Consider the following 17987-nt stretch of genomic DNA (forward strand, 5'->3'; position numbering starts at 1 on the left):
TGTTTGGGAGATCTCCATTCTCTCCATTGGTTATTTTTCTATTTTTGCGCGCGTCAACGTGCGCGCGCGCGTGCACACACACACACACACACACACACACATTTTTTCTTAGTTACTATAGCTTTATAATAAGCCTTGACATCTGACTGTGCAAGTTCTTTCTCTGTATTACTTCAAGAATGACTTGGCTGTCCTGACCAGTGTGGCTCAGTTGGCTGGGTGTCATTCTGCAAAGTAAAAGGTCACTGGTTCAATTCCTAGACAGGGCATGTGTTTGGGTTGCGTATTCAGTTCTAGTCAAGGCTAGGCAACCCTAGCCCAAACATTGACATGAGAGGCAACCAATCAGTGTTTCCCTCTCAAGTCAATGTTTCTCTTCCTCTCTTTCTCTAAAAATAATAAATAAAATCTTTTTTAAAAAAAGAATGACTTGATTAAGATTGACATTTTACATAAGAACTCACTCAAACCTGGAGCTTCCTTTTTGGAAGCATGGAGTTATTATTCTTTCCTGAGCTATGTTCTTAGCAGTTACTTACCTAAGTTCCCAGATGGTCCTTTTCAGGGACTTTCTGATCCATGGCTTAAAGAAAAATCTGATTTGAATTCATGCAAACCCAATGGAATTCCCATATTTAAACTGCTTTTTGGAACAGGCTGAAGTGTAGCAATTAAATCTGAAATCGCTTGTGGCCTTTTCTAGACAAATCATCTGATCTTTGGAAATGGGTTGCTGACTGAGAGATCAGCCCTCTTCCTGGGACTTCACCCTAGAAAGAGAATGAGCTCTGGAGTCATATTTTTCATTCAACTCCCAGGTATACCAACTACTAGCCATGTGACCCTGGGCACATTAGTGAACCTCCTGGGTTCAATTTTTCTCATCAGTAAAATGGAATAATAGTATCTACAGCCCTGAACAGTGTGGCTCAGTTGGTTGAGTGTCATTCCGCAAAGTGAAGAAAGGCTGCCTGTTCGATTCCCAGTCAGTACACATGCCTGGGTTGTGGGTTCAATCCCAGTTGGGGTGCATATGAGAGGCAACCAATTAACATTCCTCTATCACATCAATGTTTCTTTCCCTCTCTTCCCCTCTCTCTAAAAATAAATAAATGAAATCATAAAAAATAATAATAGTATCTACATCATGGGTGTTTGTGAAGATTAAATGTGATAATATGTGAAAAGGAGCTGGCATAGAATAAGAGCTTGATAAATGTTAGCTATTCTTATTCTTAAGAAGAACTCTTCTCCTTTCCAAGAGCTTTGAGACTCATCTAAAAGAATGGCATAATAACATTTCTTTTGCATTTCTAAGGTTCAGAGGGCTTTACTTGCTGGAGACTCTGCACATGCATCTGCAGGGGGTTCCTAATGTCATCATCTGCCCCTCAGCAGTCTGAAGGTAAAATAGTTGGTTTATATCCTTGGCTGGAAATTAACTAATATACCAACTCCTTAAATTCTTTGAACCTAATGTTTACCATAGAAATTATAAGTGGAGAGGGTCAGGGTCATGCCCCAGGGTCCTATTCTAGACCTGTTGAACAGCAGTTTCTGATAAGCCCTTTCCTGCTTATTGGTCTAGTGGATATTTACTGCCTTGGAGACCTTTCCCAGCTGAGGGGTGTATGTGCGGCTTTAAGCTGAGGGGTGTATGTGCAGCTACAAGGAGAGTTGGCATTATTAGGGCTGCTATATATGGTAGGGAGAAACATACAATTTATGTTCAGTTTATTGGGGAACCAAAATGAAAGAGCCCAGTGGAATGAAGCAATGAGATTATACCTCTAAGAGACTGGAAAACAACTAGAGAGGTAGGCACCCCTACAGTGCATTGAGTGAGGTGAGGAATGGAGAGATGTGATCCTGGGATGGTTGAAGGCTGGGTTGGGGTAACTGTAGGGGTGTTGGTGTTAGCCAGAAAAACCTTCATGTCCAAAGACAGCCATTCAACTTATCGTTGCCCCAAGCTATGCCAGTTGATAACAGTGCAGAGAAGTGACTTTGGCTGTTTTGGCCTCAGGGCCATTCTCTGAAGTCCACCACTACCTCAAAAGCCCTTCTAGAAACAGAGGGAGGTGGTGGCACCACGGGAGAAACTGTTGTAGGTTCAGTACCTGGATGGAGCTGGGCAGGAAATGGCTGTACCTGTTCCACTGAAATGGAAAGATGCTTGTGGTGTAACTGAACAAACCAGGGCCCATTCACGTGGCATCTTGGTTGGTGTAAGACCCAACAATTACTGTTGAGAGTAACAGGTCTTTATTTACAATATTCCAACTTTGGGGGGTCTGGGAGCACTCCTGCTCAGAGCCCTGTTTTCCCACAAGACCCAGTACTTCCCTTGCTCTCCAGAAGGCTATAAGCCAAAATCAAGCCCATTAGTTCCCCATTTCCTTATCTGTCAGCTCCCTCCTTCAGGGTCTGTGGCATGTCCTCAGCCTCCATATAATAGTCCAGGAAACATGTGCTGTGTTACACTGGATCATGGTGATGTCCAGGAAAGGTACAAGTCCTAAGAGGGTGTCCTTTCCATATGTTCTGAGTTCCAAGAGTCCAGACTGAGTCTGGATGTGCAAGGCAGAGTCTCTTGGTGGCTTTGGAATCAGCTAGAGTGGGCATAACCAAAGCAGCAGCATGCCTGCTTTCTTACTAGCCAAGCCGCATGGCTGAATCATGACTATAAACTGCATAACTGCTTGTGTATCACTCCTATATCATGGCACTTCTCATATGGCTGCTACAACATACTCCTCCTCTTCTCAAGGCTGCCCGCCTGTCCTTTTAAGTCCTGACCCAGAAATTCCTATGTGACCTCATCTCCTAATTCTCCCACAATGAACTACATTTGCCAGTTTCCCCATATTGTTTACATTCTTTCGGCTGCCATATTTAGTCAGGGCAAGATTTGCTGTCACAGGAGTCTCCAGGGAGGGTCTTCACCTCTCCTGACTACCTCATGAGTCAGGATACATCCTGAAAGTCACTATACCTCTTCTTCTAATTCTCCTCATTATCCGGCAGTGATGTTTATAGAGCAGAGGGTTGCCCTCTGCAGTTTATCATGGAGGTCAGTGGCTTAGGGATCAGAGGGAGGAGTCTGGAGCTGGTATTGTGGCTCCAGAAGGTCATTAGTGTCCAGGCTCCTTCTGGTCTCTGCTCTGCCACTCTTGGAGCTTCCCTGAGCTTGCAGTACCATTGCTGGGCCTGCAATCCTTGTTTCCCTGTTTCAGCTGCAATTGGTTGGGCAAAGGAGGGTCGTGCTTTCCAAGAAGCCTCACCCCAAGGCTTGCCCTCATATTTGGTGACACCTAATTTGTACAAGAAGCTCAGACTATAGTTAGTTAATTGATTTATAAGTAAATAAACCTATATAGTTAAATGTTTAAATAGATATTTATTTATATAAATAAATAATTGGCACATTGCCAGAATTCCATTACTAGAGAAGGAGAGACTAAGCCCTAGGAAGGCAGCAAGCAGTCTCACATAGTGTAAAAGTTCTGCTTTCTGCAGCAAAATCCCTAATTTATAAGTGCTCCAGGGATTTCAGGATCAAGGTGGATATTTGAAAAATTGGAAAAACAAAGGTACTGTAATCAGCCCCATGGGAAGAGTCTGCTCAACAAGATAGTTCTTCAGCTGCAGTTGGCCAGCCTGGATCACCTCCAGTTCACCTTTGGGGATCAGTGCAGCAGATCCATGCTGGACTGACATCTGTCAGCTGGTTAGCAGTGCACAATGGTCTCTATACAGACAATCCATGGGAAGCTAGCACAAGAACAATGTCACAAGCATATGTTTGTGATATAGTCTTTCATGTAAGTCAGCCAGGCAGCTGCTTGGCTAAGCTGCCTGCTGAGCAGCCTGGCACTAAGGAATAGACAAGAGTTACACACAGTAACTGTGCTATTCACTCAGCTTTTATTGAAGGCAGGTTCACTCAAAGTAGAACATCAACATACGTTAATATTCTACTTACACTCTGACAAGCTAAGAGAAATATAACACACACACAGAATAATCAATGGGGAATAATGAACCCAGTCCCAGAGTCTCAGTCTGCAGGCCCAGAAGACAGTACAGTGGGCAAGGGAGTCATTAGCGTCTTACAAAGAAGGATCTCTTGAGCCAGGTGGGCAGTAGGGTAGATGAAGTCCTGAGTCCAGGAGGGGAGAGCCTCTGATGGCTGATGCCAAGGGAGATCAGCGTGGCATGGAGCAGGACTCTGGTGTTGGAGCTCAGCTGTCTCAGCAGTGGACTGAAACCTGCCTCAGTTATACCTTGAAAGTGGTGTATTCCACCCTTCTGGGTCTTTTGATAAATGTCTTGGCACCCCTGATGCCAAGTGGGGAATTTTCCCAGGAGCCAATGGGTGATATGTGGCTGTTCTGCTTGGCACCCCTGATGGCAAGTGGGGAAAATCCCCAGGAGCCTATCTATGTGTGGTCCTGCTCTGTAGACATGGCTGTTCTGGTCACATGTGCAGATATCTTAGGTGTGTCTCCTTGCTAGATGTGTCTGCTCTGACTTAGGTAGTTTCCCTCCTGACCACAATGTCATGGCTGACTAATAGCCATGATGGTTGACATGAGTCACTTCACTTTGTTTTATATACTTTATGCTATCTTGATTTGACCAGTGCCATTTTATTGGTCCTGCTCTCCACAAACAGAAGGTTCTCACATATCATCTCCAATGTTTCTTTCTAATCCTGTACGGTTAGGCTCATTGGTGTTCTTTGACAGTCATTAAAGTCACAGACATGCCTGGCGTTGCACTTGTTCCCTTCTTGGGGGAGAAGATCCTGGAGCAGTGAGACCCCCCCCACCCCACCCCAGCCAATGATCAGAGCTGGGCTTCCTGTAAGACAAATGCTTAGAATAAAACTATTGCAGAATTTCCTTTTTAAACATGTGCTTCTTAAAGTTTGGAATCAAATTTGTGCTAACATGTGTTATTTAAGCCTGAAATAAAGATGGTCTTTTTGCAATCCTGAGTGGATCAGCCTTAAATAGAAAGAACCTGCTGAGTAGAATTAGGTAAGGCATAGAGCAGTCCACAGCAGAAAACAAGGTTCCTTCAAAAACTGACCCCTTTCTCAGAACAGAGGGGAAGCTCTTCCTTGCTGGAGTTCTTCAGAAGCAGTATTCAGAAGGAAGGTAGCTTTCTAGGAGGCTGATTCTGAGTCAGGAGGAAGGTTGCTTCTGGATGTTTCATATAGAAAATGAAGCCCTTTGACCCGTCCCTACCACAGACCCTCACCCCCAGTAGTCTGAACTTCGAACAGGTGCAGATCCCATCACGACTGTGGTCACTTTAAGATTCAAGAGACATGTGGAGCATTCTAGCTCTGCTTGTTCTCTAACTTTGGAAACATTTTGCCTTGAAATGGAAGATTTCCCAGGGCCCATCCACCTCCCCTCCTGACTCAGCCTCCTGAAGTCCTGAAGTCCTGTGGCAGATTTCTGCCCTTCCCTTGGCTCTCTGCTGCCCTCTGCTGGAATGGTGCTGCTAGCACCACTGGAGTTTACCTTACAGCATTCTGGGGCTCTTGACCAATTGTTGATGCTTCTTCGTGGTCTATAACAGAGAGAGAGACTTACAAGCAAATACAGACTTTTATGACTTATAACTGAATACTAAGTAAAGTCAATGCTCTATTACCATATAATGAGCAACACGATTGTTAAAAAGGCATGAATGAAAGCAGTTAATTATCAACCAAGAAAGACAAAACAAATTTCTTCTACTTTAAAAAAATGTTTAGTAATGAGTATACTGTACAAGATAATGTGCTCATCCTTAAAGGAACCTATAAATTGAGTTATGCAGTTTCTCTTTGCAGTGAGATTATAATCTTATTATCCAGGAGGAGGGGAAGTAATTATAAAATAAGGCAGATCAAGATAAATCCCCTGAAGAGAGTACCAGATAGTGTTGGGGTGAAGGAGAGCTCAGACTAAGCTAGAAATCAGGAAATGAGGGTCTCCAAAAGCAACAAATACTGTAGGCTGTGAGTATTCCAAAAACGGAATAACAGGACAAGGTCTCTATCGTATTTGGCTCATGTTTGAAATTGAGGAATAGTCAAGTGTGTCCAGAGATTAGAGCATATATGAGTCGCAGGGAGAAGTTGGGGAATTTAATTCTTTCCATCCTTTATTCTGTATTTTTATTGTTTGAAGTTCATGGTTAATAAACTGAATTTACTTAATGTCGTCACTAATTCTATGTGTATGTACTCTCATATATATACACCCATGTATAAAAGACCTATGTATATCTCCATCTATGTTTGTAAAAGAGTGGTATGAGGTCTCCTTGGGTTTCTTAGAGACTAACCCTGAGATATGTCAAATGTTTTGTGCGGGATTGGACTATTCAGTGAGATAATATTTTGAGATATGAATATTCTCACTCTTTTCATCTTTTTTATTATAAAATTTAACCAGATAAGAAAATTGTACAAAATGAAGGTGTACCTTAGTGAATTATTACAAGGTGACTATCCACTTTGTGTGAGCATTCAAACACAACTGCTTTCTTACCCAAAAGTAACCACTATTCTTCTATAGCAATTATTTCCTTATGTTTCTTTTATTTCTATTAAGTTGGTCATTCAAGTGTGCAATTCTAGACATTCTACTTAAAAGTGGCCCCCTTTGTAAAAATGATTTGATGTGTCTCTCAAGTCATTTTTAATCTACTGGTTTCCCCACCATTTTCCTTTCTTTTCCTTAAAATTTATTGGTTGCAGAGTTTGGGACACTTGACCTGCAGTTTGGATCTTGTGATTGTGTGTGCATATCACCTCTTGTGTTCCTCTGACCTCCACATTCTGTGAAGATTGGAAACTGGATCACACTTGGGTTCGAACCCTTGGGCAAGATGCTAGGTAATGAGACTTTCCTTTTTCTTCTTTCTTTTTTTTTAAAATATTTTATTTATTTATTTTTAGGGAGAGTGGAAATAAGGGAGAAAGAGAAGGAGAGAAACATCTATGTGAGAGAGAAACATTGATTGGGTTCTTCTCGTATATGCCCTGACCAGGGACGAACCACAACCCAGACATGTGACTGGGGATCAAACTGGCAACCTTTGGCTTTTCAGGGCAATGCCCAACCAACCGAGCTGCACCGGTCTGGGCTAGGTGATGAGACTTCTTTATCTCATAGCCTCTGACTGTATGATGTTAGCGGTCATTGATCTTAGTGTCTAAAACTGCTAATTCATTGTGCATTGAGAAATAGTGATATTCTGACACTATCATTTCTTTTTTATTTCATTTACTAGTAAGACCACATCTATAAGGAGATGCTCTCCTGTGGCAGTGGTTGTTTAGAGAAAGGTAATACTAACATCTTACACAATCCTGGATTACTTAAACCCTCCTAAGCCTGACCTGTTAGCCATTGGCTCTTGCAGGACTTTGCAAAGCCCAAGCTGGCCCCAGAAATACTGGTCCACTTGTTCTGGCACTGGTCACTATGGATCCAGAATCAAAGGGACCTTATTCCCTGGTGACCCACTCTCCATGGGGTGAGATGGTTGTTTCTGTTCATATAGCAGGTTGGGTATTCTAAATGATCTTCTAGTTGAAAAACACCAAAATTTTAAAACTGTATCATTGAGCTTCCCTAAATAAATATTCAGAAGTCAAAAAAAGGAAAAGAAAAAGAAGCAGGAATCTCATAAGTTAATTTCATGACAAAGCTAGCTTCTGCATAGAGGGTTTCTGCCAAAGTGTGGAGACTCTGAACTTCTTTGATAGTCGCAGGGGACTCAGCAGATAGGGAATAAATCTAGGGCATGCCCAAGAGGAATTTATGTTAGACCCTTCCGCCAAGGTTGGGAATGCAACAGACTACAATGTTAGGCTATGCATGAGCAAGAATAAACCTCATGTGCTATAAAGTACAGCATGGAGACTTGATCATTTCAACCTTGACAGCAAATGGAGGGGAATTAAAAATCTCCCTTGAGAATTCATAATGACTAGCTGGCTCTCTTAGAATTGTGATCCAAACTTATGTAATGTGTGTGGTTAAAAAAAGCCTCAAACAGATCATTAAATTTAGAATGGTTCTCAGTTGATAGTGTCTCCAGGGAAATGGCTGAGTCAAACATAATCCTTTTCTGGAGGAATGCAACCTCAGCAACAGCTTCCGAGATTTTCTGCAGAGAATTTCTTTACTTCCTAGTGAGTGATTCAAGGTAAAAAAATTAAAAAGGGAGGTGGTGAAACACATGACTGAAAGTCAATTGAAAAAAATAGTATCAGAAACATACCCTAAGGACTTTGGATATGGGAATTATCAGATGCAAACTATAAATCAAACGTATTTAAAACCATGAAACATACATTAAAAAAATTAAAAATCTTGGAAATATAATTGGAAAAGAGACTGCAGGGAATGCCCAAGTCAATTTTAAAAAGAAACAGATGGAATTTTTATTTTCACTTATTATTTTTTTATTGCTAGAAATTCTAAGGATGGTTTAAATATCACATTTTAGATGAACCTTAAGAGAGAAATAGTAAACCAGGAAATACATTCAAACAAATGATTAATAATGCACATCAGAGGAACAAGGGCACGAGATAATAACAGAGGTAACAAGACTTGGAGGAGAGAGAAGATCTAACAGATGACCAGTCAGAGTTCTAGAAAACATTTCAGTGAGACAACACTCAAAGAGACAACAGCTGAGAATTTTACAAATCTGATGAAAGCAACCAACACTTATATTCAGGAAGCCCAAGAAATTCTGAGTGGTATAGAAATCTAATAAGATACATCATGAGGAAATCACAGAACAATATAAAGAAGAGGCCTTAAAAGTAGCCATGTTAAGACTTCCAGCCAAGATGGAGGTCTAGACTGACACACCCTGTCTCCCTCCACAACTAAGAAGGAATACATCTACCGCAAAACCAGAAATAACCAGAAGTTCCAGAAAATAAAGCTACATGGAAGTCCAATGTATGAAGTTATAAATAAATGGTGCTCATCTAGATGGATGGGAGGGGCAAAGCCGGGATGGAGAGGTCAAGCTGTGCTGGCAGCGGCAGCAGAGGCAATGGCAGTGGGACGGCGGTAAGCACAGACACCCATATTTAAAAAGAGGTGAGAAACACATGGGGAGCACCCCTGGCTGCAGACCAGACCCATCTGTTCATCATTCTAATGCTGGGGAAGGCAGACCCCCGTTGCTTCGGACTGTGAAGGCCAGAGGCGGAGGGGGCAGAAGAATAAGCTCCCGGTCTCTCAGCGGAGAGCAAACAGCAAGAATCCATCTTGGACCCATGCCCCCCCCCACACACAAAACACCACAGTGTGGTGAGAAGGGTTGCCCGGTAGTGACCAGTGCATGGGGGTCCACCCCCTATAGCGTAGGGGGTGTGACAGCCCCGCCCAGGAAGCAAAGGTAAAGACAAAACTCTCAGGATGGCAGAGATCATGATAGATATCCCAATCACTCAGTTGACCAGACAGTAAATATCTGATCTAACAGATCAGCAGATAGGAAATCCTCTGAGGCACATTTCAGAGCTTTGGTTATAAGAATGTTTACAGACCTAACAGCAGATCTTAAACAAGATGGGAAACGAATGAAGGTTAGTCCTTCTGAAATGAACAAAAACACATACAAAACAAGTGGCGAGGGAAGGAAAACCAGAGATCAAATCAACAAATGGGAACATAGGGAAGGAACAAATAGTCAACCCGTGCAGAAAGAGGAAACAAAAAGTGAGGAAAATGAGGAGAGGCTCAGAAACCTATGGGACTGCTATAAGCGGGCCAACATCCGAATCATAGGGTTGCCAGAGGGTGAAGAAGAAGAACTAGAAATTGAAAAATTATGTGAAAAAATAATGAAGCAGAACATCTGTAACTTGGGGAAGGAAAGAGAATTACAGGTCCAGGAAGCACAGAGAGTTCCAAATAAACTGGACCCAGGGAGAACCACACCAAGACACATTATAATCAAAATGTCAAAAATGAAAGATAAAGAGAGAATCTTAAAAGCAGCAAGAGACAAGAAGAGAATTACATACAAAGGGGTCCCAATAAGACTATCAGCTGATTTCTCAAAAGTAACTGCAGGAAAGAAGGGACTGGCAGGAAATATTAAAAGTAATGAAAAGCAAAAATCTACAACCTTGATTACTCTATCCAGCAAAGCTGTCATTCAGAATAGAAGGGCAGAGAAAGTGCTTCCGGGACAAAGTAAAACTGAAGAAGTTCATCAGATCCGAACCACTGTTATATGAAATGTTAAAGGGACTTGTTTGGGAGAAAGAGGATCAAAACTATGAACAATAAAATGAAAACTATCACAACAACCAAAAACAGAAGCTAGGGAATCGAAACAAAGGCAAACTAAGTAGGCAATGAGAGTGGAAAAAGAATTATAGGTATTGGGGGGAGGTCAGCTGGGAGAGGGGAAGGGGGAAAGGGAAAGAGAGGGAGATGGTGCAGGAATTAAGAAGCATAGTAGGAGTGGACTAGACAGAAAGATGTTGAGAAGAACTATATGCACAACCAATGGGCATGGACTAAGGGGGGGACAGCTGGAGAGAGGGGGGTCATTGAGTGGAGGGGAACAACGGGAAAAGAATTTGGGACAGTGGTAAGCATAATCAATAAAGCATATTAAAAAAAAATAAACTTGTATGCTTGCAAAGAAAATAAAAAGCCGTGTTAAAAAGGAGCGGTAATTAGAGAAGCCTGATTTTTAACAGCCAAAATGGAAGACAGAAGATAGTGGCATAACAGCTTCAATCTGCTAACAGAAAAGTTTCACATTAGAATTCTATACTCATAAACTATTTCTCAAGTATTAGGACAAAAATGAAGATATTTTCAGAGAAATAAAATTTAAGAGTTTTCCAACAAATCTTCACCAGAAGCAAATTAAAGGATAAAGTTCAAGAAGAAAGGAAAGTTTCTAGAAATCCAAAAAAGAATGATAAGCAAGATAATGGTAACTGTGTGGGTATATATAAACTAATGTCAACCCCTTAAAATGATATTAATAAGTATATTTCTGGAGGCAAACAAAATAGTCAAAATACTGAACAAAAATAGCATTAAGTTATAACTGTGTGCTTGGAGTTAAAATATTTTATTCTTTTGGTATTATTTGGCAGGTTAAGAATATTAATTAATTTGATGTAGTCCCATTCATTTATTCTTTCCTTTATGTCCCTTGTTCTAGGAAATATATTAGTGAAAATATTGCTGCATGGGATATTTGAGAATTTACTGCCTATGTTATCCTCTAGGACTTTCATGAGGTCAGGACTTTTATTTAAGTCTTTTATCCATTTTGAGTTTATTCTGGTGTATGATGTGAGTGGGTGGTCTAGTTTCATTTTTTGCATGTACCTGACTAGATCTCCCAGCACCATTTATTGAAGAGGCTATTTTTACTCCATTTTATGCTTCTGCCCCCTTTGTAAAATATTAATTGACAATAGAGACCTGAGTTTATTTCCGGGCTTTCTGTTCTGTTCCATTCATCTATGTGTCTGTTTTTAAGCCAGTTCCAGACTGTTGATTACAGTGGCCTTGTAGTATAGTTTAACTACATCAAATTAAAAAGCTTCTTCACAGCTACAGAAAACAATAGCAAAATAAAAAGGGAATCAAGTATATGTGAAAACATATTTGCCAATGATCCCTTGGACAAGGGTTTGATTTCCACAATATGTAAAAAGCTTATACAACCCAACATCAGGAAGAAAAACAGTCCAATTAAAAAATGGGCAAAGGACCTTAACAGACAATTCTCCAAGGAGGACATACAGAGGGCCCATAGACATATGAAAGGATGCTTAACATTACTAGCCATCAGAGAGTTGCAAATAAAAACCACAATGAGATACAACCTCACACCTGTCAGAATGGCCATCATCAATAAATCAACAAACAATAGGTGCTGGCGAGGATATGGAGGAAAGGGAACCCTAGTGCACTCTTAGTGGGAATGCAGACTGGTGTAGCCACTGTGGAAAATAGTATGGAATGTCCTCAAAAAACTAAAAATGGAACTCCCTTTTGGTCCAGTGATCCCATGGCTGGGATTATACTGTAATAATTCTGAAACACCAACTCAAAAGAACCTAGGCACCCCAATGTTTATAGCAGAATTATTTACAATAGCCAAGTGCTGGAAACAGCCTAAGTGCCCATCACTCTATGAGTGGATCAAAAAACTGTGATATATTTACACAATGGAATACTATGCAGCAGAAAGAAAGAAAGAATTCCTACCCTTCATGACAGCATGGATGAAACTGGAGAGTATTTTGCTAAGTGAAATAAGCCAGGCAGTGAAAAACAAATGCCATATGATCTTACCTATAAGCAGAACCTAATGAACAAAAGCAAACAAATGAGCAAAACAGAACCAACAACATGGAAACAAGGAAAAGACTGACAGCGACCAGAGGGGAGGAGGGAAGGGAATAAGGAGGGGAAGAAGGGGAAGGGTCTAACCAAGGAACAAGTATAAAAGACCCATGGACATGAACAATAGAGTAGGGGTTGACTGTGGGAGCGGGGGGGGGGGGGAGGGCAGGGGAGAGCAATGGGAGGAAATTGGGACAACTGTAATTAAACAACAATAAAGAAAATAATACTGATTAACTTCAGTCTTTGTAAAAATATGCATACTGGAGTGCATCTTAAACATTTTTGTGGTTATTAAAAGAAGGCAGGGAGAGAGAGAAAGAAGTAAATGGACAACAATTTAGCTCAAAAATAAAGAATTTCAGACTGAATTAAAAATAAAATCATACTGTTAAATGAGACATAGGATGCAAAAGGGTGCAAAGTCAAAGGATAGCAAAGGTGGTTACTGGATAATGATTAAAATCTACTTACTGGAAAGTTACAATAATTCTAAGCTTGTATGTACTTGATAATACAGCATCACAATATTTAAAGCAAAATGATATATCTACCAGGAGAAAGTGAGAATTCCATCATTATCCTTCAAGATTTTTAACATACCACTTTCATTTAGTTTTGACTCAAGCAGACAAAAATCAGTGAGGTATGGAGATTTGAAAAGTACAGTTAGCAAGCATTGTATAAATAATATACACAAACAATTAGAGAAAACACATCATTTTTTAGAACACATAGAATTTAATAAAATTGCCCATGTGCTAGATCACAAATCTACCTTTTACACATTTTAAAGAATTAGTATCATACAGAACATGGTCTCTGATAACAATCCAATTGTGAGATATAAAAAGTGCCCATCAGTAGATGAGTGGATCAAAAAACTGTGGTACATTTACGTGATGGAATACTATGCAGCAGAAAGAAAGAACTTCCTTTTGTGACAGCATGGATGGAACTGGAGAGTATTATGCTAAGTGAAGTAAGCCAGTTGCTAAAAGACAAATACCATATAATCTCACCTATAAGAGGAATCTCATGAACAAAATTAACTAATGGACAAAATAAAACCACAGACATGGAAACATGGAATGGATTGACAGTGACCAGAGGGAAGGGGGGGAGGGGTATATTGGTGAAAAGAAGGGGAAGGGACTAGTCAAAGAACATGTATGAATGACACATAGACATGGACAACATGTGGGAATTGACGTGGGAGTGAGGGATGGGATGGGCAGAGGAGGTGAAAGGGGGGAAAATTGGGACAACTGTAATAGGGTAACAATAAGATCTTAAAAAAGTAAAAATAAAAAGTGAACACTAAAATATCTTCTGTATCATTCAGCAGTCAGTGATTCAAAAATTTCTAGCAATGTTAGGCAAAAAAGAAATAAAGGGAAATAAGTGAATAGAAATTTGTGGGAAAGGATTGAGAAGTGAATTTTAGGTGGGGCTTCCAGAAGTGATTTCTAGAACAAATACCCTGCGTGTAATTCCCTTGACCTGTGTTGCAGGTGTAAGGTGGGAACCAGAGGTTGTATAGGTGGGGACCCATGGCAGTGTGTGTGATTCTAAATGGGAGCTAGACCACCAGACTGCAGTCCAGGGGTCAGGGAGCAGCCATTGCTGCTGTCACAACTGTCTCGCCACACCCCTGAAGCCAGGGACCAGACATAAGATCCCTGAGTTTAGGACTACCCTCCTCAAAAAGATGAGACACCAGAATGCTGCTGAAGAAAACTGTACATTGCATTACCTTGCTTGTCAGGGTAATGATGTTTACCTCTTTTTAAAAAACCACCCCCAGCTTTATTAAGATATAATCAACATATAACGTTATGAAAGTTTAAGGTGTACAAGGTGTTGATTTGATACATTTATATATTGCAAAATGATTACCATGATAGCTTTAGCTAACACTTCCATGACCTCACATAATTACCATTTTTTCCTGTGGTGAGATCATTTAAGATGTACTTTCAGCAACTTTCAAGTACATTATGTAGTATTATTAACTATAATGACCATGCTGTACATTACATCCTCAGAATATCTTATAATTGGGAGTTTGTACTCTTTGACCAGCATCTCCCTATTTCCACTGACCCAGCCTCTGGTAACTGCTGTTCTACATTCTGTCTATGAGTTCATCTTTTTAAGATTCCACATATAAGTGAGATTATGCTAATTTGTCTTTCTCTGACTTACTTTGTTTAGTGTAATCCCCTCAAGGTCCATCTATATTGTTGCAAGTGGCAGGATTTCCTTCTTTCTCATGGCTCAATAGTATTCCATTGTATGTATGTACCACATATTCTTTAGGGACACTTAGGTTGTTTCTATATCTTGGCTATTGTGAATAATGCTGCAATGAACATGGAGTGCAGATTTCTTTTAAAGATTCTGTTTTCATTTCCTTTGGATATATATCAAGAACTGCGATTACTGGATAATGTCATAGTTCTATTTTAATTGACTATATATGTGTGGGTTTATTTCAGGGCTTTCTTTTTTGTTTCATTGATCTATGTGTCTGTTTTTATGCCGGTACCATCCTCTTTTGATTAATATAGCTTTGTACTATAGCTTGAAATCAGGAAGTATGATACCTCCAGTTTTGTCTTCTTTTTTAAAGTTGCTTTGGCTATTTGGGGTCTTTTGTGGTTTCATACAAATTTGGGGATTTAAAACTTTTTTTATGTAAACTGCCATTGGGATTTGATAGGGATTGCACTGATCTATAGATCACTTTGGGTAGTATGGACATTTTTAACAATATTAATTCTTCCAATCTATGAGCATGAAATTTCTTTTTTCTTTCTTTATTTTATTTTATTTTATTATTTATTTTTACTTTTGGTTCTTCATTACAGTTGTCCCATTTTCCCCCATTTCTCTCCCCCACCCAGCCCACCCCATCTCCCACAATCATATCCCTCCCCGTTGTCCATGTCCATGAGTCATTTATACAGGTTCTTTGACTAAACCCTTCCCTTACTTATCCCCCTTCTCTCCCTCCCCCCTCCCCCCTATTGACTGCTATTCTGCTCTTTGTTCTATTTAGTTCTTTTGTTTGTATTGTTCTTTAGCTTCCTGTATTAGGTGATACCATATGGTATTTTTACTTTCTTTGCCTGGCTTATTTCACTAACCATAATTCTCTCTAGTTCCATCTATGTTGTTGCAAAATGGCAGGAGTTCCTGCTTTCTTTCTGCTACATAGCATTCCATTGTGTAAATGTACCACAGTTTTTTGATACACTCATCTACAGATGGGCACTTAGGTTGTTTGCAGCCCTTAGCTATTGTAAACAGTGCTGCAATGAACATAGGGGTGCATAAGTTCTTTTGAATTGGTGTTTCAAGATTCTTCAGGTATAATCCTAATAGTGGAGTCGCTGGTTCAAAAGGGACTTCCATTTTTAATCTTTTGAGGTAATTCCATACTCTTTCCCATAGTGGCTGCACTAGTCTGCATTCTCACCAACAGTGCAGTAGGGTTCCCGTTTCTCCACATCCTCGCCAGCACTTGTTGCTTGTTGATTTGTTGATGATGGCCATTCTGACAGGTGTAAGGTGGTATCTCATTGTGGTTTTTATTTGCATCTCCCTGATTGCTAATGATGTTGAGCATTTTTTCATGTGTCTATGGACCTTCTGTATGTCCTCTTCGGAGAAGTGTTTGTTCAGGTCCTTTGCCCATTTTTTAATTGGGTTGTTTGTTTTCTTGATGTTGAGTCATATAAACTCTTTATATATTTTGGAAATCAGTCCCCTGTCTGTGATATCATTGGCAAATATGTTTTCCCATATGGTTGGTTTCCTTTTCGTCTTGCTGATGTTTTCTTTTGCTGAGCAGAAACTCTTTAGTTTGATGTAATCCCATTTGTTTATTTTTTCCTTTATTTCTCTTGCCTTAGGAGATGTATCCGTGAAGAAATTGTTACATGAGATATCTGATATTTTCTTGCCTATGTTTTCCTCTAGGACTTTTATGGTGTCATGGCTTACATTTAAGTCTTTGATTCATCTTGAGTTTATTCTCGTGTGTGGTGTAAGTTGGTGGTCTAGTTTCATTTTTTTGCAAGTCCCTATCCAGTTCTCCCAGCACCATTTGTTAAAGAGGCTCTTCTCACTCCATTTTATGTTCCTTCCTCCTTTATCAAAGATTAGTTGACCATAGAGGCCTGGGTTTATTTCTTGGACTCTATTCTGTTCCCCTGATCTATATGTCTGTTCTTATGCCAGTACCAGACTGTTTTGATCACAGTGGCTTTGTAGTATTGTTTGACATCTGGTGTTGTGATTCCTCCTGCTGTGTTCTTCTATCTCAAGATTGCTTTTGCTATTCGGGGTCTTTTTTGGTTCCATATGGATTTATGGAGTATTTTTTCTAGGTCTATGAAATATGTCATTGGTATTTTAATAGGGATTGCATTGAATCTGTAAATTGCTTTGGGTAGTATGGCCATTTTGATGATGTTGATTCTTCCCATCCAAGAACATGTTATTTGCTTCCATTTATTTGTATCTTCCTTAATTTCTTTCTTCAATGTTATCTAATTTTCAGAGTACAGGTCTTTTATCTCTTTGGTTAAGTTTACTCCTAGGTACTTTATTTTTCTTGTTGCTATAGTAAATGGTATTTTCTTTTTTGTCCCTGTCTCTGATATTTTATTGTTGTTGTACAGAAATGCCTTAGATTTCTATATAGTTATTTTGTACCCTGCTATTTTGCCAAATTCACTTATTATATCGAGTAGTCTTTTAGTGGAGTTTATAGGAATTTCTAGGTATACTATCATGTCATCTGCATATAATGATAGTTTTACTTCTTCTTTCCCAATTTGGATGCCTTTTATTTCTTTTTCTTGTCTGATTACTGTGGCTAGGACTTCCAACACTATGTTGAATAGGAGTGGAGAGAGTGAACAACCTTGTCTAGTTCCTGATTTCAGGTGGAATGCTTTTAGTTTTTGTCCATTGAGTATGATGTTGGCCTCAGGCTTCTCATATATAGCCTTAATTATGTTAAGGTATGCTCCCTCTATTCCCATCTTGCTGAGTGTTTTCATTATAAATGGGTGTTGTACTTTATCAAGTGCTTTTTCTGCATCTATTGATATGATCATGTGATTTTGTCTTTCATTTTGTTTAGGTGATGTATTATATTTATTGATTTGCGACTATTAAACCATCCTTGCATCCCTGGGATGAATCCCACTTGATCGTGATGTATGATCTTTTTGATGTATTGCTGGATCCTGTTTGCCAGTATTTTATTGAGGATTTTAGCATCTATGTTCATCAGTGATATTGGCCTGTAGTTTTCTTTCTTTGCTGTGTCTTGACCTGGTTTTGGGATTAGGATAATACTGGATTCCTAGAAAGAGTTTGGGATTTTCCCCTCTTCTTGGATTTTTGGAACAGTTTGAGGCAGATAGGAGTTAATTCTTCCCTAAATGTTTTGTAGAATTCGCCTGTGAAGCCATCCGGTCCAGGGCTTTTGTGTGCCGGGAGATTTTGGATTACTGTTTCAATTTCTTTCTTTGTTATTGGTTT

At 39.8% G+C, this 17987-nt stretch overlaps 1 protein-coding gene across 11 annotated transcripts in view; it reads left to right on the forward strand.

Annotated features, from left to right (window-relative positions):
- Window positions 1-17987, forward strand: part of LOC150001756 (uncharacterized) — a 112701-nt gene that overhangs the window by 7150 nt on the left and 87564 nt on the right. For 4 of the 11 annotated variants that reach the window (XR_016512942.1, XR_016512941.1, XR_016512945.1 and 1 more), the window contains 2 exons: window positions 1319-1405; window positions 6764-6901. The exons of 5 other annotated variants lie outside the window; for them this stretch is intronic. The gene's annotated coding sequence lies outside the window, so the exon portion shown is untranslated. The remainder of the gene's footprint in view (window positions 1-1318; window positions 1406-6763; window positions 6902-17987) is intronic. 2 more of the 11 variants (XR_016512943.1, XR_016512946.1) reach the window with 1 other exon arrangement.

This window comes from Furipterus horrens, unplaced genomic scaffold, assembly GCF_987537825.1.
Source record: "Furipterus horrens unplaced genomic scaffold, mFurHor1.1.pri manual_scaffold_9, whole genome shotgun sequence".
Classification (NCBI taxonomy): domain Eukaryota; kingdom Metazoa; phylum Chordata; class Mammalia; order Chiroptera; family Furipteridae; genus Furipterus; species Furipterus horrens.